Source organism: Ambystoma mexicanum, chromosome 8 (genome assembly GCF_040938575.1).
Source record: "Ambystoma mexicanum isolate Mex_15411 chromosome 8, UKY_AmexF1_1, whole genome shotgun sequence".
Classification (NCBI taxonomy): domain Eukaryota; kingdom Metazoa; phylum Chordata; class Amphibia; order Caudata; family Ambystomatidae; genus Ambystoma; species Ambystoma mexicanum.
In genome coordinates this window covers 583224599-583247835 of record NC_090929.1, presented here as the reverse complement: position 1 = coordinate 583247835, position 23237 = coordinate 583224599, and the positions used below count along the sequence as shown (strand labels likewise).

Below are 23237 nucleotides of genomic sequence, written 5' to 3'. Positions count from 1 at the left end.
ACTATGGAGGGAGGAACGAAGACCATACATGCGGGGGCTTGCCAAGGGGTAACACCAAATCATGCTGGAAATAGGATTCGGTGGACTCGGCATAAAATTGAAAAAATGAATACCATCACCTTCCCGATTCAAATAGAAATTAAACAGTTGCTCTGGGCAAAAACCAGAGGAGATTGAACAGTGGATAACTCAAACTACCCAGTCAGTGTTTAAGGGAGCCATTGCCCCGGGGATAGGATGGAAGGCGGGAGGAAATGCTGCCTTTGATGTTAACATGCGCGATAAGAAACGGGAGATGCGCTGCTGTATTCGAGCACTAAGAAGGCCAATGGCGACTGTGGACGATTATGGTCCGTTAAAGGACCAAATCAAGGAGATAAAACAAAGGTTTCGCTCCTGGTTACGAGTATATCGCCTAACCATACAGAGAGCGCAGTGGCAAAAATTCACCGAAATACTCTGTAGTAGAAACAGCCACAATATATGGCACTTCTTAGCCAAGGCAAGGGGCAAGCAGAAGTTAAAAGTACTGAATCCTATTTCAGGGGAAACATGGGCTAATCACATTGCTAACAAATTCCACAAGGATGGGCTGCCTGTGAGGGAAAAACTGTGGCCACTCCAGCTTAGCCACAACATAATAAAGCGAACAATTCTGAATCTAAAGTCTCCCAATGCACCGTGCCCTAATGGCCTGGCAAATGCAGTCCTGAAAAAAGATCCTAACAATTGGGCACAGGTGCTTCTTACATTATTCTCTCGCATCTGCAGGACACGCCTAGATCCATCTTGTGGAAAAAGTCTTTATTGATTCCTGTATATAAAAAGGGCGACAGGGACTCACCTGCCAACTATAGACAATTGTCTATGCTAGATGTCACAAGCAAAATCTTTATGACACTGGTTTTGAAAGAAGAAGAAGCCTGGGTAACTGAAAATCAGATTCTCCATTATGCACAAACAGGATTTAGACCTAGGGCTAGCACCACCCATAACATTCGGGTGCTCAATCAGTTGATCAACAACACTTCTAGCAGCCGGGGGTGCACCCTATATATCGCCTTTATAGACTTCAGCAGTGCTTTTGACCTGGTGGTTCGTGAAACCCTCTGGTCAAAACTCAGAAACATGAACTGCCCGGCTTGGCTAATATACATTCTAATTGCACTCCACAGCAACACCTCCACTAAAGTACGCCTCAACGATAATGGCAAACTATCTACTTCGATTCCTGCCAATGTGGGGGTGAAGCAGGGCTGCATGTCGGTGCCCATGCTGTACAATCTTTACATTGCAGACCTCCTAGAGCGCATGGCCTTAAAATCAAATTGCCCCCCAAAGCTAGGTGACACTCCTATCACTGGCATGCTCTATGCCGACAACCTAATTCTATTCGATCAGACTGTATCCGGCATTAAGAGCATGCTAAATGAGCTGGCAGATTATGCCTCCCAGCTAGGGCTGATCATCAACCTTGACAAGACCAAAGTAATTGTGATAAAACATAAAGGCCCTAACCGCACTGGCATTAATACAAAACTGGGGACCATCGCAGTGGTAGACTCTTATCCCTACTTGGGGTTGGATTTTAAAGCACCTGCCAACTACGAAGAAATAATTACACACAAAAAATGCATAGCTAAGTGGATAACACTCCAGGCATTCAAATTCGGAAGGGGAACGGCAGGCTTTAGTATGGCAGGAACATTAAAACTATACCAACAGTGTTTTGTTCCTGCCATTCTTTATGGCCTAGAGGCTCTGGCCATGCAAGACCTGAAGTGGCTGAATATATTGGAGGGCCACTATTGGCGTGCGGTGCTGGGGCTGGGTACGTCCTGCTCAATACAGTACCTACGCCTAGAGCTGGGCCTCATATCCCTGAGAGGTATGGCATTACGCTCAAGAGGAGTTTTCTACCTCAAAGCACGCTCTGAGCCTTCCTGTAGTCTCCTGAGGTTGGCTGTGGATAATTAAGAGGCTGAGAGACATCCCTGGGGCCCAAACTTTAAGAATTAAATGAGGCCCTCTACAAGGAGATGGATTGGACATACGAAAATAAGATACACCTGCCTTACATTCATCAAAAAAGATTGTTCGAGGAAAAACTGAACAGGTGGGATTGGAGTATGAACGCCATCCATCTGGGCAAGCTGAGTGGGTATGAGGCAGGAGTGCATGTAACACACAGATACCGAAAACCCCAGCCTTACTTGCTCCTGTGCCTGGCGCCAGTGGTGAGACACTTCATACTGAGACTTAGGACTAATCAGCTTCCGGTCCTAGCCATTACTGGGGGCCGCATGAAGATTCTGACTGAAGTGAGACATTGTCGGACATGCCAGATTGCAGAAGTGCTGGAAACTACCAGACATGTCCTAAATCTTTGCTCTAAACTTGGCCCGCTGTACATGTGTACTTTTGCAAAATGGGTCCATAATTATGAGACCATAATGGAGGAAGACTTTTGGGTCAGTTGCTTAAACTCTGAGGCCTTGGGACTCCAATTGGCTCTTTTTAGGATATGGTCCCAAGTAAAGGCTCTTTTGCTGGCAGAATCAGGACGGTAACACGTCAGCCCTCCCCTCTGATCTATTCAGTGGCTAAATATTGTATTGCTCACAAATACTTTTAGAAATTATTTACTTATGCAAATGTATTCTTAAAATGTTAATATGGTTTATGTTGTGCTTATGTGTTAACTTGTGTAAAATCCTAATAATTTGCATTATATCACAATGAAGTATTTATTATTAGCATAGTAGAAAATGTTAATGGGAATGTTGGAGAATCTTATTGAATCTATCTACTTTACTGAAAAAGTAGATGGAGTCTGTAAGCTTATTTGTTGAGATCTATTTTTTAACTGTGAAAGGTGGTTCCTAAAGGAACCTTTTTTGATGTTTTGTTTATTTATTTATTTTTTTAGCAGGAGATGTCAGAAACTAAGGTGGGGAGGGAAATGAGCGAAGGGCACCAACCACACATATGGAGGGGCTGGTGGACAGGGGAAGATGTTGCGCATGTGTTAAATCTAAGTTAGAGGGCAGTGCTTCTCATGCTCCTTGATTACAGATTCAAAAGCACTTCCAAATTGAGTAGAAGTGTTTTTCATTAAATTCCATAACGCCCCTTTAATAAAGTTTTTTCATTGAATATATATATATATATATATGTTATATATATGTTACACGGCCGTGGTAGTGGCCATGTAGTTATGGTTAAGTTGCTGTTTCGATAGGAAGAGCACTTTTTGAGCGGCCTATAACTCCGCTCCCCCTGGACGAATCCTCACCAAACCTTGCAAAAAAAAGTATATGGGCCACTCTGAATTTTTTTGCAATGTTTGGTGATGTTTGGTCCTGGGGGGGAAAAGTTATAGGGGGGTCCCAAAACGTCTTTTTATCCCATAGACTGAATGGGGGAAAAACTTTGCGCACGGCTACAGGCCAAACCGCTGGATGGATATTCACCAAATTTGTGGCAGGGGCTTGGTCCCGAAAGCGTGCTTTTGTAAATTTGGTGACAATCCGTGCAGTACTTTTCTTTAAAACGACCAAAAAGTAGGTCTCAAAAAATTAGTGATATCTATGTCCGCTCCGCGGTCACACTTCCCTGTTCTCTCGGCGGACAAGATACCGATTGGCTAAGGGGCTGCCATCATGACCACAGACACGCGACGTCTCCGTCGATTGGCTGCAGTGAGACGTGTTGTGCGTCAGATTGTTTGGATGCGCCCGACATCTTGGATCCGCCGCCAGCGCAGCAGCGACCAGCGGCAACATGCTATTTTGAAACATATTTTGCTGTGTCATACTGCTTGGGGTGGTTCACGCAGTAAGAGATGGGTCAAAAATGTATTTGTTCAGGTGGTAGGTGTTAATATTGTGTTCCCTAATCGCGCCTTGTTTGGAATGTTTGCGCGTACAGAAAATGAGGGTTTTAATAGGGGTATTATTTCAGTCCATGCTGCGCAGAGGCACCTTGAAAATGTTGTAAGGACACGCGTGGTGTTAGCGAACATTGCAATTGAGTACATGTCGTTATTACATTATTTGTTCCTATGGGTGTGCTATTGATTAGTACGCTGCCATGGGTGTGACATGCTGCGGTGGTTGTGGCCAGGGCCTAGAGTCTTGGATGAATGGCCGTAGGCCGAAGGCCGAAGGCCATACTTTCAAGACTCTAGGCCCTGCCCCAACCTCCGCAGCATGTCACACCCATGCATACACCTGTAGTCTTGATTATCGATTAGATGGTTCTGGGGAGGTTGTACAGTCTTGGCTGCATGGCCGCAGGCCATGCACCTAAGAACAAAGTTATAAGTACTGGAGGTATAAGCCACTGCCCATCCATAAATTGTAATATCTATGGATATACAGGTAGGAGTCTAGCCTCTGGCCAGAACCACTGAAGCATACCACAACTATCGCTGCACCCGTACTACTGCACTTCACTCAGGTGGTTGTGGGGAGGATCTGCAGTCTTGTCAACTCTAAAGTTATAAGCCAAGCTGGATTTTACATAGTGCGGCAGTTGTGGCCAGGACAATCAGTTTTGGGTGCATGTCTGCAGGCTGTAGGCCATACACGGAAGAGTGCAGACCCTCCCCACGAGCAGTGCAGGACATCTCATTCATACATCACACCCACATATTCCATTATGTATGTGGTAGGTGTGAGCAGGGCCTAGAGTACTGGGTACAAAATGAGTGCATGCTATGCTTATAATCTTTCATTGTATGCGTGTGTCACTCATTTATAAGTGACCATGGGTGTTATATGCTGTGGTGGTTGTGGCCAGGGCCTAGCGTCTTGGGAGAATGGCCGTAGGCCATACTTCCAAGAATCTAGGCCCTGGCCACAACCACCACGGTATATTGCAGAAAATGATAGAACTGTAGTATTGATTATGGGTGAAATGGTTGTGGAGAGCGTGTTCAAGGTCATGCGCCCAAGAACAAAGTTATATACACTGGAGATAGAAGCCACTATGGATTTCATACACTGCATACCCATACATTCAAAACTCTATAGCCTTTGGCCACAACTACAGCAGCATATAACAGGCATAGGTACACTCGTATTATGAAACATCGGTCAGGTGGTTTTGGGGAGGGCGTAGCGTTTTGGGAGCACGGCCGAAGGCCATGCTCCCAAAACCAACTTCATAAGTAGTGAAATTAGAAGCCACAATGGTTGCGATATGCTTTGCTGTTTCTGGCCAGGACCCACAGTCTTGGGTGCATGCACCCAAGACTGAAGTGATAAGGAGTCAACTCTAAAGTAATAAGCCAACATGGATTTTACATTGTGCGGTAGTTGTGGCCAGGACGTTCAGTTTTGGGTGCATGGCTGCAGGCTGTAGGCCATACACGGAGGAGTGCAGTCCCACCGCACCAGCAGTGCAGGATATCTCATTCATACATCACACCCATATATTCCATTATGTATGTGGTAGGTGTGGGCAGGGCAAAGAGTCCTGGGTACAAAATGAGAGCATGCTATGCTTATAATCTTTCATTGTATGTGTGTGTCATTCATTTATAAGTGACCATGGGTGTTATATGCTGTGGTGGTTGTGGCCAGGGCCTAGAGTCTTGGGAGCATGGCCGTAGGCGGTATATTACAGAAAATGATAGAACTGTAGTATTGCTTATGGGTGAAATGGTTGTGGAGAGTGTGTAGAGACTTGGCTGCATGGCCGAAAGCCATGCGCCCAAGAACAAAGTTATACGCACTGGAGCTATAAGCCACTATGGATTTTATACACTGCATACCCATACATTCAAAACTCTATGGCCTTACACCCAAGTCTGTAGCCTCTGGCCACAACTACAGCAGCATATAACAGGCATAGGTACACTCGTATTATGAAACATCGGTCAAACCCCTGCTCCCAAAACAAACTTTATAAGTAGTGAACTTAGAAGGCACAATGGTTGCGATATGCTTTGCTGTTTCTGGCCAGGACCCACAGTCTTGGGTGCCAAAGGCCATGCACTCACGACTGAAGTGATAAGGAGTGAGGTTATAAGTGAACATGGGCTTGGTGTGCTGCTGTGGTTGTGTCCATGTTCTAGTGTCTTTGGTTGCATGGCTGCAGACCATGCATACAAAACTAATCTTAAAAGTACTGAAATTAGAAGCACCATGGTTTTGATATGTAGCGATGTTTGTGCGTAGGACCTATAGTGTGGGTTGCTTAGCCATAGGGGGTAGGTGGTGGGTTATACATTAAAGATGCTAGGTCCAGCCTACAGCCACTGTACCATATTCCTGCTATAGATTATCCGTGATGATTCGCATATGTATGAAATTACTGTAATTATACTTACTGTTTAATTTGTGCCGAATCCACATATGTTTTACATGACTGGAGTACTTGGTGGACCTAGCCTTTTTTAATTTCTGTGATAAAAGAAAAAAGCATGTTAGTGTTTGCATTTTATGAAGACATATTACATTGCATAATAGACAGTTTAGCTTTTATTTTTACCCTCATACTTAGTTTACAAACCAGTGTACTGTGCATTGTGCTCAGTTTCTGTGTTTGTTTTTGAAATCTTTGGGTCTGGGAGAAAAAAATCCTTGGCGGATTAAAAAAAACCTTCATTTGCTATGCTACAAACTATTTCTTTGCTTTCTTTGAGTGTTTCCTTCTTCTTTCTGATTAATGTTATGCTTGTTGCCTTGTTGCTATTTTTAACAGTAGTTAGATACCTGTTGGCGTATTCTAACTGTACTTTTCTTGTTATGCTTCTGTGGTATTCATTTCTCTGTGTTGTTGTTATACACTCTTGGGCAGTTAGATACCGGTTGGCGTATTCTAACTGTATGTAGGCTTTCACTTCATTTCTTGGTAACGTTGAAGTACACATTAGTCATAACATTTTGTCTTTAAGAAGATTAAATACACATTTGTAGGATTAGCTGGCAATCTCTGTTTCAGAGTAATGGTGCTATCATTACATTCCATCCATCCACATTTCTTTTTAATGTATGCAGTGTGGTGACCTGCATTGGTTGTAGCACCTGCATGGTAGATTATACCTACTGTTGTAAAGGTTTTCTTTCCCAGTGACACTTGACTGTGTGTGAATCCGGTCAGCTTGCAGTTGTTTTTCGTACCATCTGCATTATAACATAGCAGCATCAGTATTATGTACTTGCTATGTGCTTGTATTAGTAAGGTGGAGCGATTGTCTGAATTGCACATAGTACATAATCTGGCATGGTTTGCATACTGTACCAGTTGCTGAAATGGAATGGAATCACAATTAGGTATGGGTACATACACAAATCGCTCATTTGGGATTTGTTCCTGTATGACATTGCTACAGAGAGTGCATGTATGTTTCCACATGTATGAAATCTGGAAGATTTCATTTATACGTATGCTTTTCTTTTCCAGTACTTGTAGTAAGTACATTAGAAATTCTTGTGGATCTTCCCGTGTGTTTATAGTGAATTTCACCATTCCAGCACAGTAGTCCAATTCTTGTCGTATTCCGTAAACACTGTACGTGCTGTCAGGATTGTTTGTTGCGTTTCTATGAAGGACTAACATTTGCAAACACAATTGGTCTGTACTGTGTAAGTAAATATTGTTAACCATTGGTGGCAATTGAAATAGAATATTCATTGCTACATTTGCATAGCAACTTACACCACTTTCATTTGAAAATTTGAATGGACCAGCTAGTTCAGTATCAGAGTGATTTTTTCGGAGTTTCTCTTCCTTCTTTGAAGAAGTACTTGGTTTACTTTCCCTAATATGTTTTTCTTTGCTTGTGGTAATTGATGAAACGTTTCCTTCTTTTGTTTTCTTTGAAGGATTTGCTGTTACATTCTGTTGCATTTCAAATTAAATTAGTTTTCTTTTACCACGTTTGAATTTTTCTGGCACAGGATATTGTTTCAGATGAGGGGTGTACGGTGAACGCAGTCTATTGTATTCCACTATACGGCCTGCTTTCGGGTGGGGTGTGGTGTGAGGCAGGGCTGCGTATTGGCCCCATATGTTTCTGCATCTACATTAATGGCCTTTCACAGGACCAGATCGATATATTGGCTGATTTTCTGGTTTTGGGGGAAAGGGGATTCCCAGTATTGGCCTATGCGGACGATACAGTTCTACTAGCAAGAACACCAAGGGCTCTACAGGTTTTGATCAATGCCTATTCAACATTTATGGATAATTTGGGCCTAAAAATAAATACCAAGAAATCAGCAGTAATGGCATGCGTAGGTAGAAAACGTCCGGTGCCCATGAAACCTATGCTCTGTGCAGGGGAAATTATATCCAGTGTTAAGGCTTTTGACTATCTTGGAATAAGTCTTTCAGAGGCCTTAAATGGCAGGGACCATGTGGCCAAACAATCTGTTAAGATGAGCCAACAGATAGGCGGAATCTTTAGATTTATGTCAAAGTGTAGGGGCCAGCCTTTGGATGTGATTCTAAAGATCTATGGCACTCAAACTGTGGCATCCACTATGTATGGCGCAGCCATTTTGGGCTTCCAGAATGTGGCGGAAATCCAGAGTAAAGAGAGCAAATTCTTCAAAAACCTGCTAGGGCTCCCGGCCAGTGTCTCTGGAATAGCCATCCACAGAGAACTGGGTGTGTAGTTTTGGGAGGACCAGTGGGCGCTGGGGCAGTATACAAAGCAACGCTGGGAGATATTGCAGTAAGAAAAAGAATCTTGTCAGAGTATGGCCACAAATCTGGCCACTTTCACACTAGCATTAGCAGGCTTACTGGAATACAACCATATCTGATATGGAGCCCGTTTAAAAAGGATAGGTGGCTGATTACGAGGGCGCGGTTTGATTGCCTTCGGTTGCAAGGAAACACTTACAAGTGGAAGGGTTTTCCTGATTCAGCAGGTTGCCCGGTTTGTGGCCATTTTCGAGAGGACCTTCCTCATTTGCTGTTCTTCTGTATAGGGCATGTTGGCATACGCAAAATGACCTTGATTCCTGCCCTCAAGAAGACAGCGATTCGTTCACACAGGGCTGTACTTGTGTTTCTTTTGAGTGCCGAAACAGTTTTAACAGCTTGGGCTCTTTTGACGTTCTTGAAAAGAGCGATGTACTTCCGAAATAATTTACTGAAACTGCAAGGTGGTGAAAGCTAGTGTTATGAAGTATAATATTATCAGTAATGGGACAAATGTTTAAGTATTGCTTTCTGCATGATCCTATTATCTAACTTTTAATGTAGCAACTGTATAGGAAATCATTTGACAGCTAATTTTACTTGTATGTTGTCTTTTGAAATGTCCATTGATTTTTATCTTTTTATGAAATTGTAATTCGGATATGTGTATTAATGTGTATTTTTGACGTTTAATGGATTTTTTTAATACATCTGAATAAACTTGTTTGATTGATTGATTGCTATTCCAAAATGCAAGGAATATCACCGGTCACTTTATTTGCATCAAAGTTTATTAGAAATAGACCGTCAATTGTACGTAAGCGTGATAGTGCTACGTAGCTCATGCCTTCTTTAAAGACTGTATTTCCTATATCTATTAATGCTTTGTCTACGGCAGGCTTGTCCAACCTTTTTGAATGTGGGGCCGAAGCATTAACTTTTTGTCACCCAGTGGGCCAGCGAGCCAAAAGTCAACAACCTCACCCAAAGCAGTATATTAAAAAGCGATATTGTGTGACCTTTGACAAAATAGCATCACAGGCAGTGATAGCCATGCAGTCCCAAAGATAGCTTTTGGTGTCATGGGCAGTGATCAAAGGTTAGTTGCTTGTGATTTCTTTCAGTGTCTATGTGTTAATATTTTTCTGAAATAGTGGGGGCGACCGAGCGTAGCGACGGAGCTACAAGGTTCTAGGGAGGGTTTGGGGGGGTTCCCCCCCCAAGAATCTTTTTTCAAATATGGGGTTGAAATGGTGCATTTTACAGCAGAAAAGGTGACCAAAAAGCCATAAGTTTACAATCAGTTCTAAAGGGGAACATGAAAATTCCATGTCACCAAAAGCAGAAAAGAACATTTTACAACACAACACATTTTAATGATCAATGTGTCCACAGTGTAAGACAGCACTGTCACTGATGTAACACATTGTCATGCTGGTTGTACCCAAAATATGCCCCTGTAGCAACATGTCTATGCTGGCTGTTCCCAATTTAGGCCAGCATTGTCCTGTACGAAGCATGATTGATGCTGCCTGAGCATGTGCAGTGTGCCCAATACATATGGCAGTTTATCTCTGTAATACACATTACTTCTGTGGTGATGAAAGAAGCATAATTCAATTCAACAGATAAAATGTGGAAAAGCGATCACCCAAAGGTGAACCTAATTGAAGAAAAAAGTATGCAACCTAGCAGGCCTAGTGCACACTTTACCTTTTCTTTCACCAATAAATCAAGGGGAGAGCGCGAACGCAGTCCCCCACTACCAGAAATAATGCAGTCGTGTATCTCGCATTTGAGAACATAGCAGGGGCCAGCAAATCCGATGTGCAATGGGTAAGCCTCACCCTGGGAGATCTGCCCTTGAGATCAGATTCTCCCCTGCCAGCTAAGTATGAGTAGCATGCAAGAGGGCAGGGGTTGGGTCAGTTCTGGGAAGCCCCGCTAAGCGAGGGTGAGAAGGCAGGCCCTGACCCAGCCCCAACCCCTCAGCCCCCCGGAAGCTCTGAGCATCTGCAGAGCTGGCTGTCCCACGTGTAGGGGGAAGCTCCAGCAGGCAGAGCCCAGCAGAAGAGTAGATTGTAGCGCAGTTCCTTTCTCCCATCAGGCCCTGCTCAGCCCGAGATTTGTATAAATAGCAGGATGGCTCGAGCAGGCCTGTTGCAGTCTGCCCACTGGCCTGTCGGCCCCACACGGGCCCATGGCCCTCCTGAGCAGAGCTGCTCAGCGCTGGCCCCATTGACACCATCATAATCATCCTGGACCTCGACGCTCCACCACCCCTGAATCTCAGAGTTCTGCTTAATGACAATGCTGAAGCTTTGACATCTTTGCTGTAACCATATGCCGTGTTGTGTCAGCCGAGCCTGCACAGCACCAAAGGCAAGTATTCCCTTTGTCCGGGCCCAGAGGTCACTGAGTCTTCCAGTGCCATCCACTTGGCATGGCCTACTGTTCCCAGCATTTTCTACCCACAAATCAGCACCACTGCCAAACAGAACTGCATCATTGGGGCCCATAGCTGCTGCTCTCCGACTTGACCCCAGCCCAGCGCAAAGGCACCCATGCTTCTGGTCTGATGCTGAAAAGCCTGGCTCTGCTGAGATCCGAAAGACAAGAAATAAGGTATTTTGGGAACATAGTACTATTGTTTTTTGTGTTGCAACTGTATCAGCTCACACCTCTCCTGAAGGATATAGGCTGCCCTCAGACTGCGCTACCAAAAGAGTGAAAATAAGTTATACCTGTTGGGCTTGCCTGTTTCACTTTTATGATTGGGATCACTGCTGCATGGGTATTAAGCGCGTTATAAATAACCTATCATATCAGATCATATCATAGATCAAGATCATAAGCACTTCCAGAAACCTTGGCAGGTGGTTCACTGAGGCCCATTTGCAGGTTGCAGTGTGTTATTGGGGCACTACTAGGGTAACATATTGTGCTGTACACGTGGTATTCGCCATGCTTTGATACCCCACTGGCCACATCTATAATGTCCAATTTACTTGGTATAATGCATGGATATTTTCATCAATCCGCACTGTGCTTGGAGGTAAACGTAACTGAGCTCCCGCTGTTCTTCTTTGTCTCGAGACGAGGAAAAAAAGCACTGCAAAGGTTAAGTTTCTCAGCTGATAAAGGTTCATCTTCGGTGACATTCACAATTCAAAAGAACGATTTTTTGGGCAGACAGGCTGTGTCGCCGCAACCCCTGCTAAAAATATGTCCAGAGATGACAAACCTTGAAAGTAACTCCGCACAATGGCCCTCTGAGCAGCGGCCAACGGCTGATCAGGGGTTCAGGAATCCACTCTGCTGCCCACGCAGAGAGGAACTCCTGCACAGCAGCTGTCCACATAATCCTTCGCCCGGGCCAGAACTCTCTTCTCCTCACCTCACCACCTCCTCCCTTCATCTCGGCTCGCCTTTTGCCCCTCGGAGCACCATGCAAGAGAGGAACGGGCATGTCTGGGCTGGAGCCCGTTCCTCTCTTGCATGGTGGGTCCTACTTGCCTGAAATGGGATATTTAAATTCAAAGTAATTGCTACTATATTAATCCCATTGTTCATAGTTTGTGGGAGTACGAGGCAATTGTATGGACCCGCGCTCACTGAAAATGAATGGTATTCCCGAGGTAACCCTCACTATGCCGTGATACAAATTAGTCTCTCCTTCCACCATCATCAAGTCCCAAGATCTTCTTGACTGATTTATTTATTTCTGCAATGCTTGCCGGATATCCGACAAACATTGCATAAATAAATAAATTAACGCTTCGTGGCTGAGGACTGTAACTACCTCTGTTGACCCCATGGGGTCACCAGAGGACGTTACATTTTTCGCACAGGCACATTAAACATTTTTAAAAAAAAATAAATAAAAAAACCTTTTTTTTTTGTACTCAAGAGTTGTCCAGCATACGGCCTCGCGGGCCACATAAAATGGCTTGGTGGACCGCATTGTGGCCCGCGGGCCGTATGTTGGACAACCTTGGTCTAGGGTAAGACCTTGGGATTTATGGTGACTGCATATGCAAGAGTTCGAGAAAATTGTTCTCTACGTACATAAATGTCTTTGAACAGAAGGAATCGAACAGTTGAGCGCCCTATCCTTTTCACTTCTGAAAGTTTGTCAAACCGAATATTGACAAACTGAATGTTGCTGTCACGTGGGTATGATTGAAAGCCAACAACTGTACCCAGTGCCCCATTAACAAGCCCTTGCTCCATGTCAAGGTTACGTTTAAGCATTACTCTACAATTTAAGGATAATTTTAATATTTTTTCCAACCCAGCTGTGTTGGATATTGAACTTTCTAAACTACTTAGGCGTCGATTCATGGAATTAATGTGCGCTGAAAATTACCCGGCAGAGGTGCCAAAACGTGCGAATCACAGGAAAATGGCGAAAATCGCAGTGCAAGTGCGAAAATCGCAGGAAAACCAGCGCACAGCGATACATGGAAGTCCGTGCACGAGAAAAACATTGGATGTGCGCTAAAAATGTGCGCCGCGCACGCCGGCGCACAGGTCATCCAACAGCGTGCGCCAGGGCCACTGCGAAATCGCACATAGCGCGGCGCACATCACAAAAGTAGGCGGAACAAAGGGCGTAACACTCGGAATGGGGAATAACGCGTGAAAATATGGGCGTTACGGGGGAAGTACAGGAGGCAAGTGCGCGGAACGCCCACACGCTCGCCTACAACTCGCATTCATGGAATCGAATAGGGCAAACCAGCGCACGGAGAAAGAGGCGCACAGGGCCAAACAAGTACGCCACAAGAAAGCAGGCGGTACCGCCCCTGCGACAGATAAAAATGTGCGCCAAAATGTGCGCTAACAAAAAGCACCCATATACAGCCATGATGAATGGCCCATACAGTGGCCCTCTAGGACAAATGAGGTGCAAAGGGGCCCCGACAAACACCGACACCCGCTGTGTGAAAAATAGCGTGTGCGCGTGTTCCTGGGTGCACGGGAAGTTCCACATGCGATTAGCCTGGGTATGTGTACTTCGGTGTGTGCGGGAAGTTCCACACGCGATTGGCCTGGGTAGGTGGGGGTGCGTGGGAAGTTCCACACGCGATTGGCCGGGTACGTGTATACTGGGGTGCGCAGGAAGTTCCACACGCGATTGGCCTGGCTAGGTGGGGGTGCGCGGGAAGTTCCACACGTGATTGGCCTGGGTACGTGTATTCCGATGTGCGCGGAAGATTCACACGCGATTTCTGCAGGGTACGTGTATTTCGGTGGTGCCAGGGAATGCTACACGTGATTTGGCCATGTGGGTCCCCCCAGGTGTTCCCTCTACACCCTCCACGGCCCCTGAAGGCAGCCCACACCACAGGGTACTACCCTGCACCCCTGCTCATGTCCCACAGGCAACCCATCCACCATGGCCATGCCCACCAGCCAACCCACATGTCACCTTGCACTAGTGATCACCAACACATGTCTCCTACCACCCCCACCCCCCAGTAGTGCAGGGGCAGCCTCCACCAGGCCCCCCACTCATGTCCCCCTGCACCCCCACCCCCCAGCAGTGCAGGGGCACCCTCCACCAGGCCCCCACTCATGTCTCCCACCACCCCCATCCCACAGCCACCAGGGGCAGCCTCCACCAGGCCCCCACTCATGTCCCCCTGCACCCCCAACCCCCAGCAGTGCAGGGGCAGCCTCCACCAGGCCCCCACTCATGTCTCCCTGCACCCCCACCCCCCAGCAGTGCAGGGGCACCCTCCACCAGGCCCCCACTCATGTCTCCCTGCACCCCCACCCCCCAGCAGTGCAGGGGCAGCCTCCACCAGGCCCCCACTCATGTCCCCCTGCACCCCCACCCCCCAGCAGTGCAGGGGCACCCTCCACCAGGCCCCCACTCATGTCTCCCACCACCCCATCCCACAGCCATCAGGGGCAGCCTCCACCAGGCCCCCACTCATGTCCCCCTGCACCCCCACCCCCCCAGCAGTGCAGGGGCACCCTCCACCAGGCCCCCACCCATGTCTACCACCACCCCCACCCCCCAGCCACCAGGGGCAGCCTCCACCAGGCCCAAACTCATGTCCCCCTGCACCCCCACCCCCCAGCAGTGCAGGGGCAGCCTCCACCAGGCCCCCACTCATGTCCCCTATTACCCCCATCCCCCAGCAGTGCAGGGGCACCCTCCACCAGGCCCCCACTCATGTCTCCCTGCACCCCCACCCCCCAGCAGTGCAGGGACACCCTCCACCAGGCCCCCACTCATGTCTCCCTGCACCCCCACCCCCAGCAGTGCAGGGGCAGCCTCCACCAGGCCCCCACTCATGTCTCCCTGCACCCCCACCCCCCAGCAGTGCAGGGGCAGCCTCCACCAGGCCCCCACTCATGTCCCCCTGCACCCCCACCCCCCAGCAGTGCAGGGGCACCCTCCACCAGGCCCCCACTCATGTCTCCCACCACCCCCATCCCACAGCCACCAGGGGCTGCCTCCACCAGGCCCCCACTCATGTCCCCCTGCACCCCCGCCCCCCAGCAGTACAGGGGCACCCTCCACCAGGCCCCCACTCATGTCTCCCTGCACCCCCACCCCCCAGCAGTGCAGGGGCAGCCTCCACCAGGCCCCCACTCATGTCTCCCTGCACCCCCAGCCCCCAGCAGTGTAGGGGCAGCCTCCACCAGGCCCCCACTCATGTCCCCCTGCACCCCCACCCCCCAGCAGTGCAGGGGCACCCTCCACCAGGCCCCCACTCATGTCTCCCACCACCCCCATCCCACAGCCATCAGGGGCAGCCTCGACCAGGCCCCCACTCATGTCCCCCTGCACCCCCACCCCCCAGCAGTGCAGGGGCACTCTCCACCAGGCCCCCACCCATGTCTACCACCACCCCACCCCCCAGCCACCAGGGGCAGCCTCCACCAGGCCCACACTCATGTTCCCCTACACCCCCACCCCCCAGCAGTGCAGGGGCACCCTCCACCAGGCCCCCACTCATGTCCCCTGCACCCCCACCCCCAGCAGTGCAGCGGCAGCCTCCACCAGGCCCCCACTCATGTCCCCCTGCACCCCCACCCCCCAGCAGTGCGGGGGCACCCTCCACCAGGCCCCCACTCATGTCTCCCACCACCCCCATCCCACAGCCATCAGGGGCAGCCTCCACCAGGCACCCACTCATGTCCCCCTGCACCCCCACCCCCCAGCAGTGCAGGGGCACCCTCCACCAGGCCCCCACCCATGTCTACCACCACCCCCACCCCCCAGCCACCAGGGGCAGCCTCCACCAGGCCCACACTCATGTCCCCCTGCACCCCCACCCCCCAGCAGTGCAGGGGCACCCTCCACCAGGCCCCCACTCATGCCCCCTGCACCCCCACCCCCCAGCAGTGCAGGGGCAGCCTCCACCAGGCCCCACTCATGTCCCCTATTACCCTCATCCCCCAGCAGTGCAGGGGCACCCTCCACCAGGCCCCCACTCATGTCTCCCTGCACCCCCACCCCCCAGCAGTGCAGGGACACCCTCCACCAGGCCCCCACTCATGTCTCCCTGCACCCCCACCCCCCAGCAGTGCAGGGGCAGTCTCCACCAGGCCCCCACTCATGTCTCCCTGCACCCCCACCCCCCAGCAGTGCAGGGGCAGCCTCCACCAGGCCCCCACTCATGTCCCTCTGCACCCCCACCCCCCCAGCAGTGCAGGGGCACCCTCCACCAGGCCCCCACTCATGTCTCCCACCACCCCCATCCCACAGCCACCAGGGGCAGCCTCCACCAGACCCCCACTCATGTCCCCCTACACCCCCACCCCCAGCAGTGCAGGGGCACCCTCCACCAGGCCCCCATTCATGTCTCCCTGCACCCCCACCCTCCAGCAGTGCAGGGGCAGCCTCCACCAGGCCCCCACTCATTTCCCCCTGCACCCCCACCCCCCAGCAGTGCAGGGGCAGCCTCCACCAGGCCCACACTCATGTCTACCACCACCCCCACCCCCCAGCCACCAGGGGCAGCCTCCACCAGGCCCACACTCATGTCCCCCTGCACCCCCACCCCCCAGCAGTGCAGGGGCAGCCTCCACCAGGCCCCCACTCATGTCCCCTATTACCCCCACCCCCCAGCAGTGCAGGGGCACCCTCCACCAGGCCCCCACTCATGTCCCCCTGCACCCCCACCCCCCAGCAGTGCAGGGGCACCCTCCACCAGGCCCCCACTCATGTCTCCCACCACCCCCATCCCACAGCCACCAGGGGCAGCCTCCACCAGGCCCCCACTCATGTCCCCCTGCACCCCCACCCCCCAGCAGTGCAGGGGCACCCTCCACCAGGCCCCCACCCTTGTCTACCACCACTCCCACCCCCCAGCCACCAGGGGCAGCCTCCACCAGGCCCACACTCATGTCTACCACCACCCCCACCCCCCAGCCACCAGGGGCAGCCTCCACCAGGCCCACACTCATGTCCCCCTGCACCCCCACCCCCCAGCAGTGCAGGGGCACCCCCCACCAGGCCCCCACTCATGTCCCCTGCACCCCCACCCCCCAGCAGTGCAGGGGCAGCCTCCACCAGGCCCCCACTCATGTCTCCCTGCACCCCCACCCCCCAGCAGTGCATGGGCAGCCTCCACCAGATCCCCACTCATGTCCCCCTTCACCCCCACCCCCCAGCAGTGCAGGGGCAGCCTCCACCAGGCCCCCACTCATGTCCCCCTGCACCCCCACCCCCCAGCAGTGCAGGGGCACCCTCCACCAGGCCCCCACTCATGTCTCCCACCACCCCCATCCCACAGCCACCAGGGGCAGCCTCCACCAGGCCCCCACTCATGTCCCCCTGCACCCCCACCCCCCAGCAGTGCAGGGGCACCCTCCACCAGGACCCCACCCATGTCTACCACCACCCCCACCCCCCAGCCACCAGGGGCAGCCTCCACCAGGCCCACACTCATGTCTACCACCACCCCCACCCGCCAGCCACCAGGGGCAGCCTCCACCAGGCCCACACTCATGTCTCCCTGCACCCCACCCCCAGCAGTGCAGGGGCAGCCTCCACCAGGCCCCCACCCATGTCTACCACCACCCCCACCCCCCAGCCACCAGGGGCAGCCTACACCAAGCCCCCACTCATGTCCCCTATTACCACCACCCCCCAGCAGTGCAGGGGCAGCCTCCACCAGGCCCCCACTCATGTCTCCCACCACCCCCACCCCCCAGCCACCAGGGGCAGCCTCCACCAGGCCCCCACCCATGTGTACCACCACCCCCACCCCCCAGCCACCAGGGGCAGCCTCCACCAGGCCCACACACATGTCTACCACCACCCCCACCCCCCAGCCACCAGGGGCAGCCTCCACCAGGCCCACACTCATGTCTCCCTGCACCCCCACCCCCCAGCAGTGCAGGGGCAGCCTCCACAAGGCCCCCACCCATGTCTACCACCACCCCCACCCCCCAGCCACCAGGGGCAGCCTCCACCAGGCCCCCACTCATGTCCCCTATTACCCCCACCCCTCAGCAGTGCAGGGGCAGCCTCCACCAGGCCCCCACTCATGTCTCCCACCACCCCCACACCCAGCCACCAGGGGCAGCCTCCACCAGGCTCCCACCCATGTCTACCACCACCCCCACCCCCCAGTCACCAGGGGCACCCTCCACCAGGCCCCACTCATGTCCCCCTGCACCCCCACCCCCCAGCAGTGCAGGGGCACCCTCCACCAGGCCCCCACTCATGTCTCCCACCACCCCCATCCCACAGCCACCAGGGGCAGCCTCCACCAGCCCCCCACTCATGTCCCCCTGCACCCCCACCCCCCAGCAGTGCAGGGGCACCCTCCACCAGGCCCCCACCCATGTCTACCACCACCCCCACCCCCCAGCCACCAGGGGCAGCCTCCACCAGGCCCACACTCATGTCTACCACCACCCCCACCCCCCAGCCACCAGGGGCAGCCTCCACCAGGCCCACACTCATGTCTACCACCACCCCCACCCCACAGCCACCAGGGGCAGCCTCCACCAGGCCCCCATCCATGTCTACCACCGCCCCCACCCCCCAGCCACCAGGGGCAGCCTCCACCAGGCCCACACTCATGTCACCCTGCACCCCCACCCCCCAGCAGTGCAGGGGCACCCTCCACCAGGCCCCCACTCATGTCTCCCACCACCCCATCCCACAGCCACCAGGGGCAGCCCCCACCAGGCCCCCACTCATGTCCCCCTGCACCGCCACCCCCCAGCAGTGCGATTTGCCTGGGTATGTGTACTTCGGGGTGCGCGGGAACTTCCACACGCGATTTGCCTGGGTACGTGTACTACGGGGTGCGCGGGAAGTCCCACACGCGATTGGTCTGGGTACCTGCACTTCGGGGTGCGCGTGAACTTCCAAACGTGATTAGCCTGGGTAAGTGTACTCCGGGGTGCGCATGAACTTCCACACGCGATTGGGCCTGTGAGAGTGGGTTACATGTATTCCAGGGGTGTCCGGGAATATTTACCCGCGACTGTGCCTGTGAGAGCGTGCTACGTGTATTCCTGGGGTGGGCGGGAAGATGCACACGTTCGCCTACGAGGTGACGAAAAATGGTCAATCCTGAGACATGTACGCCAGCATGAAGCAGGCGTACGTCGACCCGCGCAGCATAAAAGTGCGCGCAAACAACAAACAAGCTCATACGCCAGGATGAATATACCATTCCTAGCAGCAGTGGCCGTGGGTTACCAAAGGAGGAGGAGGATAGTGAGGGCCCGAATTTTCACTCCCAGAACCAGCCTTTTTGGGATGCCTGATGACCAGCTGTATGGGAGGTACAGGTTTCCCCCACACATAATACTGGACCTGGTCAGTGAGTGGGAGGATGACCTCACATCACCCACACTCGGCTCCCAAGCACTCAGCCCCCTGGAGAAGGTCCTCAATGTACTGCACTTCTTGGCCACAGGATCATTTCAGCAGACAAGTGCCATAGTGGGTGGGGTGTCACAGGCCACGCAGTCACGCTGCCTACACCAGGTCTTGAACATCATCACTGCACGCCCATTAGTCCGTAGGCACATATACCTGCCCAGGACACCTGCAGAAAGGCAGGCTGCCACCCTTGATTTCTACAGTGTGGCACAATTTCCAAAAGTGCTAGGTGCCATTGACTGCACCCATGTGGCACTACGTCCCCCCAGGGCATCTGAGCACATCTATAGGAACCGCAAGCACTAGCATTCCATCAACGTGCAGGTAGTATGTAATGCTAAGGGAATCATCACCTCAGTATATGCCAACTATCCAGGATCCACCCACGACAGCTTCATTTACCGAATGTCTACCCTAAGCCGGGACCTAGGAGCTGGGCGGCATGGCGATACATGGCTGCTTGGTGAGTATGAATGCCACTGCACATGCATGCATGTCAGATGCAGAGTTATGTCACTACCCCACTAATGATACCCATCACCTCCTCACCAGGGGACAGTGCCTACCCTCTGAGCACCCACATGATGACGCCAATTCGGAACCCCATCACGCCTCCAGAGGTAAGATACAACACAGCCCATATTGCAACCCGGGGCATAGTGGAGCGCACATTCGGAGTGCTCAAGTCACGCTTTCGCTCCCTTGACCGTTCTGGCGGGCAGCTGTTATATGCGCCCCCAGTAGTGTGCAGGATCATAGTGGCAGCATGTGTCCTGCACAATGTTGCAACACGCCGGGGCCTGGCCGTGGACATGGTGGTGCCCCCACATCCCCAACCACATGCACGCCCCCTGTGCATGGGAGGGGAGAGGGCACGGGGTGAGGCAGCCTGTACGCAGCTGGTGGCTAATTACTTCACATAGAAATCACACCCCAGTGGAGTGCACACAGGCCTGGCACATACCATCTGATAAGCAATGATGACTCGACCTGACAATTAAGGCGAACAAAGGGACTGTCAACTGTCAGAACCATAGCAGCCTGAGATTGTTCATGTGGAAGTGTCAGAATGTGTGCATCCCTACCTACACAAACACCACCAATGCAGTGTCATGAAAAGACCCTTCCATGCTGCAGAAATGAATACCCACTCGCAAAATACTACATGAAAACAGTGCAATGTCACCCACCCCCTCCCCGGCACGGCTACACAACACACCCTGGCATGTCATGCAATGTGAGAGGAAAGAAATTAATCCCCACAACATGCCCCAAGTGTCAGCAGCTACAGTGTCCCTGATGGAAACATGTCCACACATGAAATGCTCACAGTAATGCAGGACCTACAACCCACATTACCAAATACTTACCAAGAATACCAATCACCTACACAACCTCCAACCTACCTTAAACATGACATTACAGACTTAAAAATTAGCTAGCCTCACCACCTGATGATGACAGCCCTCCGAACACTTGCAAGTATAGAGTGTTAGCGCCACGCAAGAGTGTAGGTGCACTGCTTACAACATGGACTCCAGTTCCAAGGTGGACCGCATTGTGAAGACATGAGGAATGGACCTGCAAATATGGAGGATGAGATGGATGCAGAGGCACATATCAATACACCACGCAGTGTACAATACAACAACAATATGCACCATGAATGTATACACAGTATTGACTACAGACTACCCACACAGCTCAAGGTAGTCCAATGTCACCATGTACGTCAATGTCACTTGGGCACACCCTTTGCAAGCCCATGGAAACGGGAAGCAGGAGGGGTGTGTGTGACAAAAACCCAAGCATCTGAACCAAATCCATGAAAAGCCTGCATGTGCCCAGCCACAATGCAGCGTATGCCCACGGGAGCCACACAAGGCAACACACTGTCCCAAAAAAAAGAAAATAAAAAAAAAAAGAAAATTCAAAAATGGCCATTAATGGGCCCGGGGGGGGGGGTTGGGGAGGCCACCCAGGAGGTCCGAGGGCGGGGTGTACACCAAAACCCACCTGTGTGGATCTTGCGAAAAAAAAACACCTCCATGGGCTCATGGCCTACACGGCTACCCTATTGTGGGAGTATCACTGCTGTCGCTATCCTCACCCTCTGCAGCTGCATCCGGAGGTGGTGGCACTATGGGAGGCAGCTCACGCAAAGCCCTAGTCTGTTCCTCCATGGCTGCAAGCATGCAGGTGTGGTAGGTCTCGTTCTGGAGGATGAGTGTGCGGAGGTCCCCATGCAACAACTCACGGGATGCCCGGACCTTCGCCCTAGTTGCCTGCATCTCAGCTGAGAGCGTACGGGTGAGACGCTCCAGCTGCTGTTCTGTCCTTCGGTTTGTTGAAGCCTCAAGCTCAACAAGAGTCGTCCTGAGGTAAAGGAGTTCCAGCCTCAGGGCTTCCCTGTGGCCCTGGGACTCTATGGAGATGGCTTCCTGCAGAGTCGCCAGTGCCGCCCGCCTGTCCCTGTCGGACGCCAACATGTCCTCCCTGTGTGACTGGCAGATGGAGTCGGTTGCCTGCTGTAGTCGCTCCATCAGCCTTTCGGGGGGGACAATGGAAGTGGCCACCCTATCCATGGCCTGAGCCATCATCTCTGATGATGCTGCCTGTTGGGTTGCCATACCGTAAATGGATTGCTCCCATGCGGTATTACCAGGTGGCGTACGGCTACGACGTCAGCGGGCACCACACCTGTCTGGGGCAAGGCGAACTGCGCCTTGCTGTGCCGGCACTGCCTGAGGCTGCAGGACTGCATTCCCCCTCTGATCTGCTGGCCCAGGAACAGGATCAGATGTTGCGGAGTGTGACCCTGCATCCGTAACCACCAAAGGCGTACCTGCCAACACTGACATCCCCATTGAGGGTTCTAACCCTGGTGCAGGTGGGTCGGACAGAACAGAATCCCTCCCAGGAACACTCACCTGCGACGGCATGTAGGTCTCATCATCTGAATCAACACCTGAGTACAGCTCGGGGGAGGTGCAGCCAGAGACACCCCTTGAGAGCACGACCTGCAGCAGTTGTGGGTTCTCACCCACCACCACACCACGTCCCTCACTGGTGGTCGGTCGGCCCTCAGACCCCTCCTGGGTCTGCACCATCTCCACAACCCCAGCAGTATCAGGTGCGTCTTCCCCTGCAAAGACATAAAAGAAAACAAATGGAAACAGGCATTAGCACTTTGGCACACAATGAGGGCTGAGAGGCTACAGAAACAGTACTTGATTGACACATGTCCCACATGACTAAAACACTCCCATGCATGCACCGTCACTGCGTGTGATGGGGAGGCAGATGGCACACATTGATGACACCAAGATGGAAGATGAACGCATTTGCTGCATGCTGCCTAGCAGTGGCATCACACATTGGCCAGTGATTGGCAGGTCAAATACACATGCCATCACACAGATGGCATGTACCCTAGTCATGAAGTGAAGAGGGAGAGGAGGTCACCAATTGTTCATTCAGTCCAGTTTGTTCATATGATTGATTATTTTCATTGTAATGATTCAAATGTTTAACATGCAGCTGCCAGTCAAAAATGGTCCTATAGCACAGGAACATGTCCAAACTAATCATGTCCACGAAACTGAGCCAGTCCACTGTACCATAGCCATGTCAGACATGTGACAATAGGACTGAGAAATCCCGAGTAAAAGTGGTGGTATGCAAACAATCTGCCTGAATAAACAGA

The 23237-nt window shown here is 51.9% G+C and overlaps 1 protein-coding gene and 1 non-coding gene across 9 annotated transcripts in view; one reads left to right on the top strand and one right to left on the bottom strand.

Annotated features, from left to right (window-relative positions):
* CHD5 (chromodomain helicase DNA binding protein 5) overlaps positions 1-23237 on the top strand; it is a 2731226-nt gene that overhangs the window by 1072113 nt on the left and 1635876 nt on the right. The window lies entirely within an intron of this gene.
* Positions 10396-10557, bottom strand: LOC138474926 (U1 spliceosomal RNA). Its single transcript, XR_011269146.1, has one exon. It is a non-coding gene; the product is annotated as a U1 spliceosomal RNA (small nuclear RNA).